The sequence below is a fragment of the Protopterus annectens genome, chromosome 5.part0, assembly GCF_019279795.1.
Source record: "Protopterus annectens isolate FY-2018-M chromosome 5.part0, PAN1.0, whole genome shotgun sequence".
NCBI classification, from domain to species: Eukaryota; Metazoa; Chordata; order Ceratodontiformes; family Protopteridae; genus Protopterus; species Protopterus annectens.
This window is the reverse complement of record NC_056735.1, coordinates 1549412988-1549434428: the sequence shown is the minus strand read 5'-3', so window position 1 is coordinate 1549434428 and position 21441 is coordinate 1549412988.

The following is a 21441-nucleotide window of genomic DNA, read 5'->3' as shown; positions in this document are numbered from 1 at the left end:
TATATATTGTGCCTTTGTGCCTTTAATGCTCTGAGTTTACATTTTATTGCATTACAGTAACTACCAGTTGACCTCCCTAGTCAATGCTCTTTAAGTCCAATAATATATCAGGTTAGGGCTTTGGGTCTAACATTTTTATTCTGAGGCAGGGTGTTGTCAATGCTATATAGTAGGTGGGATCGTTTGTCTACCAAATGTAAGAATTTTGCATTTTCTTAGCATTTAATTTAAGCCCATGTTCAATATGTCAGGCACTTATACGTGGAAGGTCCTGCTGGAGGGATTCTGTGTCAGAACAGAATTTAACAAAGAGTATCAGTATGCAATCATCTATAGACTTGGTTAGTCATGCACCTTGGTTGTTTGTCTGTTGGTCAGAGAATTAAGTACAAAACAAATGCAGTCCTAACACTGAGCCCTTTGAGATACCAGTGGTCACCTTCATGTTTTTTGAAACTGTCCTTATAACCCTCAAAGAGTGGGTACTGTATTTTAGCCAATTTGATATCCAACCTATCACAAAGGGACCTATTTGTAATGCATTTAGTTTATTCATTATGCTAGCATGGGGAATGGTGTTGAATGTCTTGGTCAAATAAAGACAGACTGTCACTTGCTCTGTGTAGCAATGATATTTACTATCTATATCCATTCATTACTAAAAAAAAAAAACAACTTCACACTCCCACCCCATTTATGTGGCATTCAAATTATAAAGCTTGATGACAGCAATTATTTTCAATGAGTGCTTTCCCAAGCACTTCAAACAACACACTAGAAAGTTTTTATTCAATCAAGGACTGACACAGGATGCTGCAACCATTTTGAACAATGCCACATTATACATTCATGTTTTGAAAAAAAATATCAAACTGACTTCAAAAGCATTGACTTGTGGCAAACTCTTCTTCCGTTAGTCAGACATTGGAGTAGGAAGGTATAATGTTGCAGAAATATAGATGTATAAAACAATGTGCAATAAACATATATGGTAGAGAAGACAGTGTTAATTTTGTAGAAATGTTTTGAAAGCATTCAGTGAGAAATATTCTATAATGTACTTTTTGGCAGGGCTTAAATCAAACCTAAAACCCTGAAGAAATTTTGGAACAAGCTATAAAAGAAAAACTATTGCAAACACATAAGTTGTGAAAGCAATAACAGTCAGGAAATGGTGAATTCAGTAAGCTTACACCACTCAACTTTCAACAAAGTATGTCAGGCCATCAGGTAGGCTAACTACTGAAGACCTTTCAACAATTGTTAGTATTAAGTCCAAAAACCTAGGCAAGTCACTCAGTGTGTGCTAATTCTAAACCTCTTCTAGTGCATGGAGCATAGTGAGTGCACTCTGATATTCAGGAAAAAGACAAACCAGTTAAGTGCCAGAGAGGTGCATGACCCGATCTTAGCAAATATTAAGCATCCCCTGCTGAAGTGTTAAGTCTGAGTCTAGTGCCAGACAATAAAATCTGCCAGTACTGTCCAGCAAATGATAACGGCAGAAATAAAGGATTTGCTTCTACCTGTTGTCATTATTAGTAATGTGTCTCCAACTTCTTCAAATAAACTTAGTTGTTAACTTGTTGCAATATGAGGATGTGTGACACAAACTATGAAACTCTGATGTGTTATTATTTAGTGAATTAAGTCCTCAGTGGTTTGTCTAAAAAACACATATTTTATGAGGAACAGACAAAAAATGTGAAGCAATAATCTGGATGTCCTGCAAAAATCTAGACAGTTGAGAAGCATGAAAGATAAGTGTAAGTGTAGCAAACTGCATTACACTACCTCTTTGACAGTGCTCGCTAAGTGTTTTATGGCTTTGAAAGTGTAAAAAACACTTAGCGATTTTTTTCACTGTAACTAGTAGTACATGGAGCAGATAAAGCTCCATGCACTACAAAGAATTATGATTGTCTCACTGATCAGAATCTTAAATTATGTGTTCTTGACATGGATGCCAAGATTCACCTGTCAAGCTTCACTCTCGAGGTGCACATCTTGTCATTCATGTCTCAAACATATAATAAACAGAATATGATCGACAACCCGATCATTATCCTCTGTTTAGTTTGCCTTCATGACCTCACTGGCAGCGTCTAATTGATTCAAGCAAATACATTGATAACAATTACAAGATGACTACTTGGATAGTTGAAAACAAATATGGACTGATCAAGCTGAAAACAAAACAAAAAAAGAAATGATTTTTAAACACTACAAAGTAGACCAAAATTGTTGGAATATTTTTATTGCTTTACAGATAATTTTAACTTTCCCATATCTCAACTGAACTCTGAGCCCTTTTTATTCATACCTCAAATTTTGCTACTGTACATTTCTCAAGGAAGCAGACAAGTGTGCACACATTTATACTACACAAAATGCCACTAGACTTACTCTGTGGGAATGATACTGGGCCGGATTCACGATGGCTTGCACGGAGTCTAAGAGTAGAGTACGACTCCATGCAGCCATCATGTCCAACGAGCGATCCAGGAACAGCCTGTAGGGGCGTGAAAGAGAGCTCCTAAAACGGCTCTTACACGGACAGGTCTGGGACATGCAAATCACCTCAACTGCAGGCGAAAGGCATGCAAATGAGGTAGATGTGCGATCCAGGAAACCCGAACCTGTCCGAGTAAGAGCAGTGTTATTTGCAGAAATGTACTCAGTTGACAACTGAGTACCATTCTGCAAATAGCAAAACGGAGCCGTGACAGCTCCCAATAAAGGTTGCATCCAGTGCAGGAAGCATGCCAATGGCCAAATATATGGCCATTGGAAATGTTCCCTGATGCAAAATTAAAATAAAAATAATTCTTTTAAGCCGATTTCTGATGTTTAAGCATAGCACAGCGCCGCACAAATGGGCTGCATTCTAAAACACAGAATACTAAAAATTATAACCCACAAATGTGGATTTTATTGAAATTGTTAATGTACAATGCAAGGGAATGGCAGGCTGAAGACAACATGGCCACTGAGTAGAGGTTGCTAAGGGGAGAAGCTCAGTCTAAGACATGTAACCAAGCATTAGTAGGCAATCTTATGTAAACGAGTGTTAGGATAGTGAATCACTAGTTTATATAGCAAATGAGCACAGTCAGTGGAGTGTAGGAGTAGGCTATGGGGAGTAACAGAGTAGAAGATAGGTGACATCACGAGGGGGATATGTTTGAAAGAAGTGAAGCTCATTGGAGCAGAGTGGCATGTGTCCGCTGTCAGTTAGACATCATGGAAAGAGGTGTGTCAACAGGTAGGCTAGGGAAAGCCAAGAAATGGAAGGTGTATACAGTGGATAACACCAAAGTTTCTTGCTGGACATGCATGCGCACGTGTGCGCACCTGTAAACCCGAGTAAGACAGACTGCACGCGTGTAAGCATGAGTGCGCGCGTTTAAGCCGGAGTAAGCATGTATAAGGCTGTTTAAAGAGTTGTAAGCGCGTTTGTGCTGGTGTGTGTGTGTGTTAACCCGAATAAGCAAGTTTTAGTCTGTGTAAGCATGTGTGCACACATGTTAGCTGCTGTGCACATGTTTGCGCTTGTGTGCGTGGCGCTCCCCCCTGAGGAAACAGAAAGGAAGAAGGAAGCACAATAAATAGTAGGAAGCTACCAGGGAGTACTAGCAAAGCTAGCAGGTGAAAACAATCAGAATTAGGCAATTACACAGGCAGTACACTAACCAGCCCAGCCTAGCACTTAAAACTCTGCCAACAAATGTCCATTATGTTTCTCACAACAGACACTGCAGTAAGCTAATAGAAGTGAAAACTGAAAAAGCTTTACTGAGACAAAGAAATGTTAGGGGCTGCCATTGCTGTTATAAGGCGACATATGCAACATGCTGAGGTTGGTGACAATGGAAATGCTGCTGGACAACCCACAGTGAGGAGACGGAGAAGAGAGTACAGGCCCAGGGTAACCTACCAGGGGCTACATGAGCTGAAGATAGTGGAGCGCTATAGAGTGGACAGAGACCTCCTGCAGCAAATTGTTGAGCTGTGCAGGCCACGCCTCACACACAGAACCAACAGAGGGGAACCCATCCCAGTGGAAACCAAGATATGTGCTGGCCTAAGAATATTAGCAACAGGTACCTTCCAGAGACCAACTGGTGATATGATGGGGATATCACAGGCATCAGCATCCAGGGTACTACACCAGTTCCTGGATGCCATATCAGCACATGTCAGTGATCATGTATATTTCCCCAATTCCCGTGAGGTATTGGCCAGCAATATGTGTCTCTTCCAGCAAATAGCGGAATACCCTGAGGTAGTGGGTGCAATAGACTGCATGCACATATGCATCAAAGCACCAGCCAGTGAGCGGGGTAATGTCTACTTTAACCGCAAGGGCTTCCCCTCCATCAACTGCCAGGTCATGTGTGATGCCCAGGGCATAATACTGAATGTGTGTGCAGGCTGCCCTGGAAGCTACCATGATTCCCATATCTGGCATCTGATGCAGCTGTACCAGACATTTGCCAATGTGGACATCCCACATGGTCACCAAGTGGGGAGTGCTGGCTATGCACTGGAGCCGTGGCTGATGACATCCATCAGAAATGCACACACACCTGAACAGGAATGCCATAATGAGGCACATACACAAACACGTAATGTAATAGAGCGTGTGTTTGGGCTACTCAAGTCACGGTTCCAGTGCCTGGACACATCTGGTGGAGCCTTGCAGTACTCACCAACTACAAGTTCTCAAATTGTCATGGTATGTGCTATGCTACATAATAAGATCCTTTGAAAACAGCTGCAGCAGGACCAGCATAGGCCTGGGCCAAACAGCCCCCCACCATTGCCAAGGCCATCACTGGCAGAGCATGACTCGGAGGAGGAACCACCTGAGCCTGCCCCAGTAGGCAGAAAGAGGCGTGCCCAGTATACTTGGGCCTTGGCAAAGAGGCAATGCATAGCAGATACACTGGCTCAGTAGGAACTCTGGAAATGATACCCCTCTCCGACTCACACATAAAGTAAAAGGGATGACTAAGTTGACACTACCTGCTTCCAAACATGTGCAGGGGTGTAGTATGTGCATCAGACATAGGCAGCCCTGCAGCACCACCTAAGGCATGAATGCCATGTGTTAAGCAATATAACGCAGTGCTAAACAGCAATTACCACCATGTAGTATATGCAAACAAAATCGCACACACCAACTAGAACAACTGTGGTCAATGTTCAGTAATATTGGGCAATGTCCAGGAATGTTGGTGAATATTGAGCAATGTCGGACAAGCCTGGTCTAAGTAGGGCATAGCTGAACAAAAGCCAACATGCTCATATTTGCTTTACAGGCCCTTAAGCAGTCTGGTCTGCTCAGTATGAAAATATAAAGCAGTGATGGGCCTCAAACCCAGGATACTGTGCATTATAGCCAAAGTACTGAACCACTAAACCATGACAGCATTGCTGTAGTCCAGCTGTATGACGGAATGTTGATAAGTCTATGCAAAGTATTCCATGGAAACACTGCAGGCACAGCATAACCCTTGTTGAGTTATGATACAAAGGTGAGTCCTGCAGTGAGAACAGAACCTGATTTCCAACACACACAGTATAAATGTTAATATTAGTCATGTTCGCACACATCAGCAAATGTAGTGGACCTCAGATAGCAACATATTGAAGGTTCACACTGGGCATGCTCACATACTTGAATAAATGAGACAAATGTCAGGCAACAAAACATGTAATGTCAGAACTGGGCATGCTCACACACTTAGGCTATGTCTGAGTAGAGCAGTGGGCCATGCATATCTGGCAGTTGCATGTGTTAACCCAGGAACCTGTCACTATACAGCAATCCGCCCTGTGCACACAGTTATATGACAACAGACACATCTATAATATAGTGGAACCCTGACATAATCAAATATGTTCTGCAGATACTGAAGTTCTTTAGAGAAACTGGTAAAGCAAAGATGATAAAGACCTGCAAACAGTATCAGCAATAAACATTGTGCATCATGAACATAAACATAGGTTCAGAGGTCGATACTAGGCTATCTGCCCTAGTGCATGTACAAACCTAGCCAGAGTGTGTATGGCATTCTCAACCCTGTCACATTACTACACTGTGTGTGTGAATAGTAGGTCACACAAGATAGCCCATGTACGTTTATGCTAGTGTGCCTCTGCCTAGCAGGGGCACAGAGGATATCCCAGGGGTAAATATACAATCACCCATACAGTCGTCAAGATGTCTCCAGTAGGTGGTCAGTGGGTGGCTCTGCCTATGTGAAACTGGGATTACATTCTGTAGTGAGTGGAGCCTCTGGGATAAGAATCTGTCCCTCCACAATGTCCTATTAACATCTGTGCTGAGGTATACATCCCGGCAGTGTGTAGCTCCAACGGAGTTGGATATCCTGAGGTGGAGCATGTCCAGTAATATTGGTTTGGGTATAGCTGTAAACAACAGGCACACATCATATCTGAGTAGGCAGTCAGCGACTGAGTAGAGCTGGAGTTACTGCATCTGAACTATGCAGGGCATCTGTGTGAGTCCCTAGATCTGCTTGGTGAGGACCGTCCATGGCCAGTACAGTTGCTGCAGTTGTCAGGTAAGGTACACCCCAAATGTGGCATTGTAACCAAGCATGGATGTGATGAGTATAGGGGCACAATGACCTCACTCGATCTAGATGTGAAACCAAATGGGATAAGGTAGCACACATAGCAGGTGTGTCCAACCACTTTGGCAATGTGAATGTTAAAGGCGACAGTACGAACAAGTGATGTCCCCAAATCCCTAACAACTCCTACCGTATGTAATGGAGTACTACCTATGTGGTAATGTGTGGGCATGTCGTTACTCCCAAAGGGGATGACTAGGCAACTAATGGCATTTAGCTGTAGGCCATGGCTCAGGCACTAGTCATCCATCTCTGGGAGACCCTGATGGAGTATGCATGTGGCAGCTGGAGAGTTGATAATGGCATCCAGTTTGCAGTCAAGTGCAAACATGTTCAGCCATATTTCCCCTGTGATAGCCTGTACGTAAGACAAATATATACTGAACAACAGAGATCCCAGGACCAAGCTGTGTGTGATGCCATGTGTAACTGGTGTATAGTCAGACATGGCACCTGCAATCCTGACCATGTGGGTGCTATCCCTGATCTAGGTATCAATCCATTGTGTGAGATATGTGTCCAAATTGACTCTGGTAAGCCTATGCATAATGGCCCAGTGGGTTATTGTGTTGAATGGTTTTGCAAGGTTTAGGTAGGCTGTGTGGATAGCCGTCCCTATGTCGATGGACCTGTTAGCCATTTAAAGAATACCTACAGGTTCAAGAGGCAAGATCTGCCCACAACAATGCTGAAATGAGTAGGACACAGTGTCTGTAGGTTCCCGATGTCTATGTGTAGGAGTCCTATGACAATATGCTCCATAGCTTTGCAGAACAGGCCACAAAGGCTTATAGGGCAATATTATCTGTGGTCCATTGTGGCACCAACTCTGTGGAGCAGGACCACTGTCGCAGTACACCATTCCTTGGGTACATATCCTGTGGTAACTCTGATATTGAACAGTGATATAATGTGAGGGTTGCGTTTGTCATGATGCTCCTGTATGATGCAGGCTGGGACACCATCTGGTCACACTGATACTGTGATGTACGCTTTGGGGAGGGCAGCACTCACCTGTAACTGTGTGATGTCAGGGAGGTTATACTCTGTTGGGATGGATAGTTGCTCCTTAGGGGGGATGGGTGGGAGACATCTGCACTGAACCTGTTTGCCAGGATGTAGGCAATGCCAGTGGGTTCAGGGTAGGTTTAGTCAGTATGCAGTAACTCACAGCATGTCAGTGAGTGCCCACCCAGGTTCCTGACATAACTGAAGAAGGCCGTGTGATGGACGTACATGTCAGGTGCAATTGTCTGGTAGAAGCGACCCTTAGAAAAGTCCATGAGTGATTGTAGCTGTCTGCTAGTACAGATCACAGATGCCTTCCCTGTCTGGGATTGTGCTCTATCATGTAGTAGCGTCCTCTTGCTATCCCAAATAACAACCAGACAGGTCCCCTGCCATTGTAGTAGTGGGTCTTGTTGTTATTTGGGATAACTCAATCCATGCAGTACACTAGGTGTCCATAGAATGTGAATGTAAAGGATGCAGCAGTGTGAGCTGTATATGCCACTGTCTCAGGATCTCTGAAGGATACCACCGTGCTTCGGTGAAGTGAGATGTTGGCTCATGAGAAGTTCACCAAGATTACACAGGATGGGTGTGTGGAGGGTATATGTATGTCCTGTGAGATATATGTATGTTCTGACCTTACCAATGAGGGATATATCACTGGTGTGGAACATGGAGTCCCCATGTTGGTGATGAGCAGGTCCAATATGTATTCCCCCTTGTGGCTGTGCTGACTGGTTGCGCCAAAGCATATGAGTCCACAAATTATAGTGACTGTTGGGTGAGGTTGTCGGGGCTTGAGTAGTATCACCAGTCAATATGTGTGTATATGAAGTCACACAATATAATGATGTCTGTGGAGACCTGCATATTCTCCATAGTTCCCACAAAAGCCGAGTGTGGATCCTGAGTTTGGGAGTGTGTTCTGTAGCAGACAACAAACTGAAAGGCAGTATTGCACAATGGTAGTTGTTTATGTATGTTCTGTGATGCTTTGTGCAGTGCTACTAACCTGGAGGTGTGTGTATCTGTGATGTATATGGATACTCCCCCTAGTTGTGTTGTCTGTTCCAAGTCTTGTTGTCAGACAGCATGGTATGAAACGTAACCTGGTAGTGCTGGTGTGCATAAGCGAGCCTGAACCAGGTGTCTGTCAGTGCACAGATATTGCTCTCCTCCATACTGAGGAGAGTCCTGAGTGGCCACAATATGAGGTTAACACAACTGTTGTTGAGCAGCATTACCCTTAGTTTCATTTAACCTGTAATGTCTATGGAGGTGGGTTTGTCTTCTGAGCTCTGCGTAAAAAAGGCACTCTGGTGGTAGCAAGAGCCTTAGCCAGCATACCAAAGTCCAGGGGTGACAGGTGCAAGCTGTCCATAGTGAAGCTACGTGGCATGTTGAGCATGTCACCATACGCTGACAGACACTGTATCCCCTATGAATGAAACAAAAATTTGTTAGCCAACTGTTAAATGTGATATGTGTGTCTGTATACTGTGACATCATAATTGGTGGGTGTAAGATGCTAAACAAGGTCAGGGTCATACTGGCCTGGGCTACATGATCAGAGTGTACCTCCATGTATCATGTCATGTGGTCAAGGGAGTAACGTCTGAGGTGACACAGACCAGCATGGACAATGATGGTGCCAGTTTTGTACTTGCTTTGGAGTGACCTGACATCCTGTGTTATGCGGCAGATCCTGGCACCCAATAGACAGCCCAAAGTGACTATTCCCTTGTCAGGGCTGGTGAGTGGTACGTCAGTGCGTCTGAACATAAGTGTTGCCTATTACAAGTGTATTACGTGTGTTGTTTAGCCCAAAGGCTAGTGACTGTGTGGCACACTGACATTGTGAACTTAGTGATATGTGGGTATTGTAGTGGGGTAGCAGGTGTGTGTGTGTCTGCTTTGGAGGCCGCTGCTGCTTAGGTAGAGTACATTTACAGCATCCGAGTATGTCAATGTGTGCTAATGTGGCTTGAGTGCTGTTGCTAGAGGATATGTGAGACTGATATGTGGTGTGTGTGGTTACCTTCACCACCTGATACACTGTGCCACTCATGGGTCGAGAGACTTCAGCTCCCTGTATGTCTATATAGGTGCATCTCACACATATATCTGAGTTTGTCGGGAGGAGGAGAGGGTTGTCTGTGTACATGAGGCAGATGTGACATTGTGTCAATATCACAATATCCACCAGCTGGACTGAAGAGTACACACAAAACTGACCCCTGGACATGCCAGGATATTATCATGACATACTCTGTAGCCTGATCACAAAGGATCAGTAGGGTGTTAAGCGTTTAAAAGAGTATAACAGGGATTAGTGCTCATGTTCATTAGTGTGTTGTAAAGAGGAGCTGAGAAGGAGTCCAGACTGAATCATGGCACCTCCTTCAGCTATGTCATAAATATCAATGTACACACATATATGTCCTGAGTCAGGACCAACTGTACCTGAGTGCCAATGCCGACATCATGACAGACATATCCATCCCCCACTGGCAATAGTCCATATCATCATACCAGGAGATATCACATGTAGAATGGATGAGCAGCTACCCCCACTGCCAAAAGCATGGCAGCAGGTGGAATACATTGATTCCCAATATGTGTCATGCACAAACTACAGAACAAACAGATCATGCACCTGAACAGTTAGCTGAGCCGCACCCCCTACACAGGATGTGGAACCATTGAATGTTTCACAGCTACATATGGCACTCCGCACAAGTATTGGTGCACAACACACCATGGGAAGTCAAGTCCAGTACGCCTATGAGGTCTGATCTGTAAGGTCATGGAGTCCATCATGGTTGCAGTCATAAACAGAGCTAATGGAAGCTGACACACGCACAACCCTACCAACTGTGGTATGTTCATGTGCAGATCATGGTTCCCAAACATGCTAGACTGTTTGCAAGGCAGCCACCCAGGATATACATCAATGAACACATCTACACATGTGTCATATAGACTTTGAATAGCCCTTTATCAACATCCCAGACACATGTAGTATCCACAAAACCAAGGAGCTGTGCATAAATATGTGTTGACATATGACGGAATGTCAATGTATCCACAGATAGATCACACAAGGTAAGGATACTGAGGTCATGTTCAAGCTGTTGACACCTGCTGACCAACATGGACCATTCCTGGAATGGCATAAAACAAAGTGTACACACATCACCATGGCAGTCTGATGATGTCACCATCCTATAAATACAGCAAGAGAAGGGAAACCAGCCAGTAAAGCAAATAGCGCGCCGTGTGTGTGTGTGTGTGTGGGGGGGGGGTTGTGTGTATGTGTGCAATTGTCTTTGAAAGGAGTGTCATTTTTGGAGACTGTGAAAACACACTAAAAGAGGTACATTCCTCTTTGGAAAGTCAGATGATGTCACCATCCTACAAATGCAGCAGGGGAAAGGTAACCAGCCAAGGAAGCAAATAGCATGCCGTGTTAATGCATCTTTTGCAGTATCATAGCATAGTTAGGTAGAGGTTGAAATCCTGTAAAGTGTTTGTGTGTGGGGTGTGTGTGTGTATGTGTGCAGTTTCCTTTGAGAGGTGTTTCTTTTTAGAGATTGGGAAAACCCAGTAAAGGAGGTACATTCCTCTTTGGAAAGTCTGATGATGTCACCATCCTACAAATACTGCAGGAGAAAGGAAACCAGCCAGTTAAGCAAATAGCACACTGTGTTAATGCGTCTCTTTTCAGTATCATGACATAATTAGGTAGGGGTTTAAATCCTGCAAAGTGTAGGTGGCAAATTTCCTTTGAAAGGTGTTCCTTTTTTGGAGACTGGGAAAACCCAGTAAAGGAGGTACATTCCTCTTTAGAAAGTCTAATGATGTCACCATCCTACAAATACTGCCGGAGAATGGAACCAGCCAGTAAAGCAAATCATGTGCCGTGTTAATGTGTTTCTTTCCAGTATCATGACATAGTTAAGAAGAGGTTTGAATCCTTCAAAGTATACGTGGCAAGTTTCCTTTGAGAGGTGTTCTTTTTTGGAGACTGGGAAAATCCAGTAAAGGAGGTACATTCCTCTTTGGAAAGTCTGATGATGTCACCATCCTACAAATACTGCAGGAGAAGGGGAAACCAGCCAGTAAAGCAAATAGTGCACCATGTTAATGTGTCTCTTTCGTGGGGGGGGGGGTGTATGTGTGCAGTTTCCTTTGAGAGGTGTTCCTTTTTGGAGATGGGGAAAACCCAGTAAAGGAGGTACATTCCTCTTTGGAAAGTCTGATGATGTCACCATCCTACAAATACTGCAGGAGAAGGGAAGCCATCCAGTAAAGCAAATAGTGTGCCATGTTAATGCATCTATTTACAGTATCATAACAAAGTTAGACAGTGGTTTGAACCCTGCAAATTGTGTGTGGGGTGTGTGGATGTGGCAAGTTTCCTTTGAGAGGTGCTCCTTTTTGGAGACTGGGAAAACCCAGTAAAGGAGGTACATTCCTCTTTGGAAAGTCTGATAATGTCACCATCCTACAAATACTGCAGGAGAAAGGAAACTACCCAGTAAAGCAAATAGAACGCCATGTTAATGCATTTCTTTCCAGTACCATAACATAGTTAAGTAAGGGTTTGAATCCTGCAAAGTGTGGGGTGTGTGTATGTGGCAAATTTCCTTTGAGAGGTGCTCCTTTTTGGAGACTGGGAAATCCCAGTAAAGGAGGTACATTCCTCTTTGGAAAGTCTGATGATGTCACCATCCTACAAATACTGCAGGAGAAGGGAAACCAGCCAGTAAAGCAAGTAGCGCACCATGTTAATGTGTTTTTTTCCAGTATCATAACATAGTTAGGTAGGGGTTTGAATCCTGCAAAGTGTGTGTATGTCATAAGTTTCCTTTAAGAGGTGTTCCCCTTTGGAGACTAGAAAAACCCAGTAAAGGAGGTACATTCCTCTTTGGAAAGTCTGATGATGTCACCATCCTACAAATACTGCAGGAGAAGGGAAACCAGTCAGTAAAACAAATAGCGCGCCATGTTAATGTGTCTCTTTTGGGGGGGGTGTGTGTATGTGTGCAGTTTCCTTTGAGAGGTGCTCATTTTTGGAGACTGGGAAAACCCAGTAAAGGAGGTATATTCCTCTTTGGAAAGTCTGATGATGTCACCATCCTACAAATACTGCAGGAGAAGAGAAGCCAACCAGTAAAGCGAATAGCGCGCCATGTTAATGCGTCTCTTTCCAGTATTATAACATAGTTTAATAGGGGTTTGGATCCTGCAAAGTGTGGGGTGTGTGCATGTGGCAAGTTTCCTTTGAGAAGTGTTCCTTTTTGGAGACTGGGAAAACCCAGTTAAAGAAGTACATTCCTCTTCGGAAAGTCTGATGATGTCACCATCCTATAAATACAGCAAGAGAAGGGAAACCAGCCAGTAAAGCAAATAGCGTGCCGTGTGTGTGTGTGTGTGTGTGTGTGTGTGTGTGTGTGTGTGTGGGGGTTGTGTGTATGTGTGCAATTGTCTTTGAAAGGAGTGTCATTTTTGGAGACTGTGAAAACACACTAAAAGAGGTACATTCCTCTTTGGAAAGTCAGATGATGTCACCATCCTACAAATGCAGCAGGGGAAAGGTAACCAGCCAAGGAAGCAAATAGCATGCCGTGTTAATGCATCTTTTGCAGTATCATAGCATAGTTAGGTAGAGGTTGAAATCCTGTAAAGTGTGTGTGTGTGGGGTGTGTGTGTGTATGTGTGCAGTTTCCTTTGAGAGGTGTTTCTTTTTGGAGATTGGGAAAACCCAGTAAAGGAGGTACATTCCTCTTTGGAAAGTCTGATGATGTCACCATCCTACAAATACTGCAGGAGAAAGGAAACCAGCCAGTTAAGCAAATAGTACACTGTGTTAATGCGTCTCTTTTCAGTATCATGACATAATTAGGTAGGGGTTTGAATCCTGCAAAGTGTAGGTGGCAAATTTCCTTTGAAAGGTGTTCCTTTTTTGGAGACTGGGAAAACCCAGTAAAGGAGGTACATTCCTCTTTAGAAAGTCTAATGATGTCACCATCCTACAAATACTGCCGGAGAATGGAACCAGCCAGTAAAGCAAATCATGTGCCGTGTTAATGTGTTTCTTTCCAGTATCATGACATAGTTAAGAAGAGGTTTGAATCCTTCAAAGTATACGTGGCAAGTTTCCTTTGAGAGGTGTTCTTTTTTGGAGACTGGGAAAATCCAGTAAAGGAGGTACATTCCTCTTTGGAAAGTCTGATGATGTCACCATCCTACAAATACTGCAGGAGAAGGGAAACCAGCCAGTAAAGCAAATAGTGCGCCATGTTAATGCGTCTCTTTCGTGGGGGGGGGTGTATGTGTGCAGTTTCCTTTGAGAGGTGTTCCTTTTTGGAGATGGGGAAAACCCAGTAAAGGAGGTACATTCCTCTTTGGAAAGTCTGATGATGTCACCATCCTGCAAATACTGCAGGAGAAGGGAAGCCATCCAGTAAAGCAAATAGTGTGCCATGTTAATGCATCTATTTACAGTATCATAACAAAGTTAGACAGTGGTTTGAACCCTGCAAATTGTGTGTGGGGTGTGTGGATGTGGCAAGTTTCCTTTGAGAGGTGCTCCTTTTTGGAGACTGGGAAAACCCAGTAAAGGAGGTACATTCCTCTTTGGAAAGTCTGATAATGTCACCATCCTACAAATACTGCAGGAGAAAGGAAACTACCCAGTAAAGCAAATAGAACGCCGTGTTAATGCATTTCTTTCCAGTACCATAACATAGTTAAGTAAGGGTTTGAATCCTGCAAAGTGTGGGGTGTGTGTATGTGGCAAATTTCCTTTGAGAGGTGCTCCTTTTTGGAGACTGGGAAATCCCAGTAAAGGAGGTACATTCCTCTTTGGAAAGTCTGATGATGTCACCATCCTACAAATACTGCAGGAGAAGGGAAACCAGCCAGTAAAGCAAGTAGCGCACCATGTTAATGTGTTTTTTTCCAGTATCATAACATAGTTAGGTAGGGATTTGAATCCTGCAAAGTGTGTGTATGTTATAAGTTTCCTTTAAGAGGTGTTCCCCTTTGGAGACTAGAAAAACCCAGTAAAGGAGGTACATTCCTCTTTGGAAAGTCTGATGATGTCACCATCCTACAAATACTGCAGGAGAAGGGAAACCAGTCAGTAAAACAAATAGCGCGCCATGTTAATGCGTCTCTTTTGGGGGGGGGGGTGTGTATGTGTGCAGTTTCCTTTGAGAGGTGCTCATTTTTGGAGACTGGGAAAACCCAGTAAAGGAGGTACATTCCTCTTTGGAAAGTCTGATGATGTCACCATCCTACAAATACTGCAGGAGAAGAGAAGCCAACCAGTAAAGCGAATAGCGCGCCATGTTAATGCGTCTCTTTCCAGTATCATAACATAGTTTAATAGGGGTTTGGATCCTGCAAAGTGTGGGGTGTGTGCATGTGGCAAGTTTCCTTTGAGAGGTGTTCCTTTTTGGAGACTGGGAAAACCCAGTTAAAGAAGTACATTCCTCTTCGGAAAGTCTGATGATGTCACCATCCTACAAATACTGCAGGAGAAGAGAACCCAACCAGTGAAGCAAATAGTGTGCTGTGTTAATGCGTCTTTTTCCGGTATTATAACGTAGTTAGATAGGGGTTTGAATCCTGCAAAGTGTGGGGTATGTGGCAAATTTCCTTTGAGAGGTGTTCCTTTTTGGAGACTGGGAAAACCCAGTAAAGGAGGTACATTCCTCTTTGGAAAGTCTGATGTTGTCACTATCCTACAAATACTGCAGGAGAAGGGAAACCAACCAATAAAGCAAATAGTGCACCGTGCTAATGCGCCCCTTTCAAGGGGTGGGGTGTGTATGTGTGCAGTTTCCTTTGAGAGTTGTTCCTTTTTTGGAGACTGGGAAAACCCAGTAAAGGAGGTACATTCCTCTTTGGAAAGTCTGATGATGTCACCATCCTACAAATACTGCAGAGGAAGGCAAACTAGCCAATAAAGCAAATAGTGCGCTGTGTTAATGCATCATTTTCCAGTATCATAACAGGGTTAGGTAGTGGTTTGAATCCTGTAAAGTGTGTGTGTGTGTGGCAAGTTTCCTTTGAGAAGTGTTAGTTTTTGGAGACTGGGAAAACCCAGTAAAGGAGGTACATTCCTCTTTGAAAAGTTTGATGATGTCACCATCCTACAAATACTGCAGGAGAAGGGAAATCAGCCACTAAAGCAAACAGCACACCGTGTTAATTCATCTCTTTCTAGTATCCTAACATAGTTAGGTTGGGGTTTGAATCTTGCAAAGTGTGTATGTGGCCAGTTTCCTTTGAAAGGTGTTCCTTTTTGGACACTGGGAAAACCCAGTAAAGGAGGTACATTCCTCTTTGGAAAGTTTGATGATGTCACTCTCCTACAAATACTGCAGGAGAAGGGAAACCAGCCAGTAAAGCAAATAGCGTGCCGTGTTAATTCGACTTTTTCTAGTATCATAGCATAGTTAGGTAGGGGTTTGAACCCTGCAAAGTGTGTGTATGTGGCAAGTTTCCTTTGAGAGGTTTTCCTTTTTGGAGACTGGGAAAACCCAGTAAAGGAGGTACATTCCTCTTCGGAAAGTCTGATGATGTCACCATCCTACAAATACTGCAGGAGAAGGGAAACCAACCAGTAAAGCAAATAGTGCGCCATGTAAATGTGTGTTTTTCCAGTATCATAACATAGTTAGATAGGGGTTTGAATCCTGCAAATGCTAACTGTGTGTCACTGTTGGTCAACACTGTGTGGATTTTTGCTTTTACTATGGTATGACATAGCATGATGACAACAGTAAGTGCATTGCAGACATCAGGTATCTGCATGGCAAATATATATGTGTACATGTCCCCTCAATCAGTACATAGGTGTGAAGCCTGCATACTACATGAATACATTTGTTTCCATTGACAGGTTGTGCCGCTGCTACTCAGATCATAGGTCTCATATGTATGTATGTGACATGGCCATCCACTGTCGTGTTCTGTGACCAAGGTCATCTGTGGCACACACACCCATGACAGTTACTTAAGAGTAGTGTGAGTGAGGGTATATGGCTGGGGTATATGTTAGACATGGTCATACACAACAAAGTCTGCCAAGAATGGACAGTCTTTATAGGTGTACGACTGCCTTGTGGATATGCATTCAGGCCTCTAATGTCTGTGATACACCTTGGGACTCCACAATACCTATGGATATATGGATACAAAGGGACACATGACATAACATGGGTCTGTATGGACACAATGGTAACCGACATACATGTTGAGGGCTACCACCAGTGTGGTACTGACGGGATAGTATGTATAGTACATGAGGATGACTATGCCATAGTCGGCTTACTGCTATACAGCATGTATCACACAACAGGTATCTGTCTGTATGATACCCTTGTGTAGGATATGTGTCCCAGCCAGGGAATGCATTGTAGGCCATTCCATGCATTCCCAGCTTTGGATGGACACATCCCTAGTGTGTCTGCATGTACCTAAGGGGGCTATATGACACACAGGTGTGGTCACAGTAATGGGTGGAGGTCATCACCACTGGTTAGTGTTATAGTGTAGCACCGGAAGGATCCACTTGATACTGGGTTCCCTACTACTGTGTGTCATTTGTCAGGACATCATCCAGTGATTGCTTATAGTCATGCTGTTGAGGTTGTGTATACTACCAGACTGCAAATCATTGACTGATATTAATGGTATCACCAGCAGCATAGTGTCAACCCATGTCATACACACGTCTACCCATGTTAGTACATAACTGTAGTAGAATGCATACTGGCCATTGAAAGATGCAATGGGATGGTAATAATGTGTACGACAGGGTATGCCACATGTCCCATGTGTCCACTATGCACGTACATCCAGACAGTGCACACCCACCATGTTCACAGATGTACACTTGCTAATCTGTACTGCAGACATCACACACGTACTGTCCACTCGCTAACACATGCTGGCAACACATCACACATCAGCCAAGTGGCACATGGGTGGATAATACATACTCAGACCTAACAGTGGTGTAAACAATGCTACATTGACAAACAGAGCTTTGATGCATAATGTCTGCTCAGATATACCTACAAGGATGTAGTTAGACTTCCTTGTTGACAACTCGCTATTATTGCTACACTGCTATAGTGTTACCCTGTGCATCAGCACCATGTTAGCCTGTCCCTCCGTCGATAATGCAGATGACAGGAGGTGGCACAGGTATCATCATATGCACAGGGCATTTTGTTGTTTGCCAGAGCCTGACATTGACCCATCCAATCGACATGTCTGCGTGTGTGTGTATGTGTGTGTGTATGTGTGTGTGTGTGTGTATGTGTGTGTGTGTGTGTGTGTGTGTGTGTGTGTGTGTGTGTGTGTGTGTGTAGTAGAATGCATACTGGCCATTGAAAGATGCAATGGGATGGTAATAATGTGTACGACAGGGTATGCCACATGTCCCATGTGTCCACTATGCACGTACATCCAGACAGTGCGCACCCACCATGTTCACAGATGTACACTTGCTAATCTGTACTGCAGACATCACACACATACTGTCCACTCGCTAACACATGCTGGCAACACATCACACATCAGCCAAGTGGCGCATGGGTGGATAATACATACTCAGACCTAACAGTGGTGTAAACAATGCTACATTGACAAACAGAGCTTTGATGCATAATGTCTGCTCAGATATACCTACAAGGATGTAGTTAGACTTCCTTGTTGACAACTCGCTATTATTGCTACACTGCTATAGTGTTACCCTGTGCATCAGCACCATGTTAGCCTGTCCCTCCGTCGATAATGCAGATGACAGGAGGTGGCACAGGTATCATCATATGCACAGGGCGTTTTGTTGTTTGCCAGAGCCTGACATTGACCCATCCAATCGACATGTCTGTGTGTGTGTGTGTATGTGTGTGTGTATGTGTGTGTGTGTGTGTGTGTGTATGTGTGTGTGTGTGTGTGTGTGTGTGTGTGTGTGTGTGTGTGTGTGTGTGTGTGTGTGGGACAACAGTACAGCATGGGCCAATGTTGATGTAATATGTCTGTGTATGTGTGAGCCCTAGTTGTTTGCTTAATGTGTGTGTGTCTGCATGCACACAGCTCCACCATGTGGCTGCCATATACGGTGGTTTGTGGGACAGCCACAGACTGTACCGGCTTGGCTGTACAAATCACTGTCTCCGGCCACAGACACAGTACCTGTGCCTGGCAGGGGTGCTACGGATGGTATCAGGTACCAACCCTGACTGAGTACTGTCATCAGAGGCAGAGGTATGATGACTGGACCCATGTCCTTGCTGGGACTGGCCAGAGCCATGTGCACGTGTTCTACTGGGATGGACAATGGACAGGCCAGCCCCAGCATTGCTGGGGCTGGTACTGCCACTACAGGAGTGGCTGTGAGCTGTGGGCCATCCGCAACCACTGCCAGCTGTTGCTGTTGCTGGCATGCATCTGCGTCGAAGTCACAACCATCCTGCACAGTCCTGGCTTGAGGAAGACATGTGGAGGGCATCTATTGTCTCCCCCCAATGTCTATCAATGACCTCGGTGTATGTCCGGATAGCACTGGCAAGGTCACGGATGCTGTCATTGATAGCGGTGTTATGTGCCCTCTGCGCCCTAAGTCCCTGCCTGGTGTACCATTCCATACGTGCCTGAGCCTGCATTACAGCCCGGAACATAGTGGTCATCGTAAGACCTGTGAGGGCACGCCTGCAGGGGCAATATGTCCAGTGGTGCTCCCCCGAGAACCCCTGGACCTCCGCCTATGTGGTACCATTGTGGGTCTACAGCTATGGCTGCTGTGAGGGGATGCACATGCCATGGGTACCACACTCTCCTGGTCAATGCCAACTGTATGCTGTCCTTCCCCTGTGGCCATTGGTGTTGAGGGATGTAATGGCAGTATGAGTGTGCGCATAGATGGGGTTGAACGCTGTGTACTGTCAACTGGTGGATCAATGACAGACCCTGTCAAATCTCCCTGTGCCAAAATACATGTTTCATCATCACCACTATCTGTGGCAGTGGCTTCAGGTCACCTGCTGCTTTCGCCAAGCCCTACCTCAGCAACTGTGAGAGAAAGATAGGAAACATACATTACGGTCTGCACATGCACACATGCACACATGCACACATGCACACAGGCACACAGGAACACATGCACACAGGAATACAGGAACACATGCACACTCCTCACTACAGCAGATACACACACACAACAGACTTCCAAATCATACTCAATACTGGTTGAAGGTGGGTGACAGTATCACAAGGCAAACAGTCACGCACACGTGTCAGCATGCAGAATAAGTGTTGCTCAATTCCATGCAGTGTGAGTGTAGATATCCATAGTTGATGACAGTGTACATGGCTGTGGTGCATGTGTGTACATGTTCAGTGATTGCCTACACCCTGGAACACAATATGTACAAGGACACGACATTTCTGTGCAAGTGTTATAAGCTCTGCAATGTCATGTGCACCATCACACACAGGTATACATACCATGGCTGTGTGTGTTATCTGTGTGTCACATGGATTTCCATGTCTGATTGCAGTGTCTGTGTCTGTAGCAGATAATTGTGGACACAGGTGTAGCACATGCATGCTATGTACACACACGGGATGGGTGGTGCATGTATACGTGATGGGATACCAATCCTGGACATGGCCATTGTAACAGTATGGGGTGTAGTACCATTAGCCATCATCATCATGCATCATGTGGTCACTCAAGGCCACTAAAGTGTGCTAGACCAATGCCTAGCAAGCTGTACCTGAACCGCAGTGCCATGGCTAAGTTCACAATTACACAGCCACGTTGCACAAGGGTGTGTGAGGTGTCCAATAGGGAGCATTGCCTAACACGACTGTGTTATGTGTTGAGGAGTGTTGCACAACCCCATGCTAGGCCCCTACCCCTCAGGTATGGTATGTGTGGTGTGTGGATGACCTGTGGGATACTGAAGTGTGACCTGGCACTGGGTGTCCGGTTACACTATGTGTAGCATGTTGAGGTGTACTGCATATGACAAATGTGTTATGTTGTGTACATGTGTGTCAATTATGCCTATCCAATGTGCAGTACAATGTTGCCACATTTGTGTCTGATGCTCTGTGCATTGCATGTGAATGAGGCAGCTACTGACATTACTGAGATGCTTCACGTCTCACAGCAAACATGCACAACATGCATTATGCGTAGGTGTGTTATGTGTACATGGCCTACACCTCACCTATGACATGCACAGTTCAATACCAAGTTTAAAGTGTTAACACACTCACCAGCATGTAACATCTGCCCTGCTGTCACACCACAGGGACCTGCAAGAATATGACACAGTTTGCCAGTGGCCACACCTGTGGCATTGCTACTATGAGTGTGCTAAACTACAGTAGAACAACAGGCATAGGTGTACAGATACTATTCAAATTATCAGTATTGCACACAATAGGTAGCACAACTGTTAAACACAGTACACATCTCACACATGCATAATCTAACAATACAGGTAACAGTAGTCTACAGCTAGGGCATGTTACTTGCACGCTCCATGTCACTATGCTGGATGGATCTGGCCTCCATGATGACACATATGTGATGCTGTTGTTGCTGTAGGCCAGGAGCCACCACACTTAGCAGCAGTTCCTCCACTCTGGTGAGGGGGGGATGTATGGCCACCCCACCACCTGTTGTCTGTGGATATCAGATGCACACCACCGGACATGTCTAATTAAA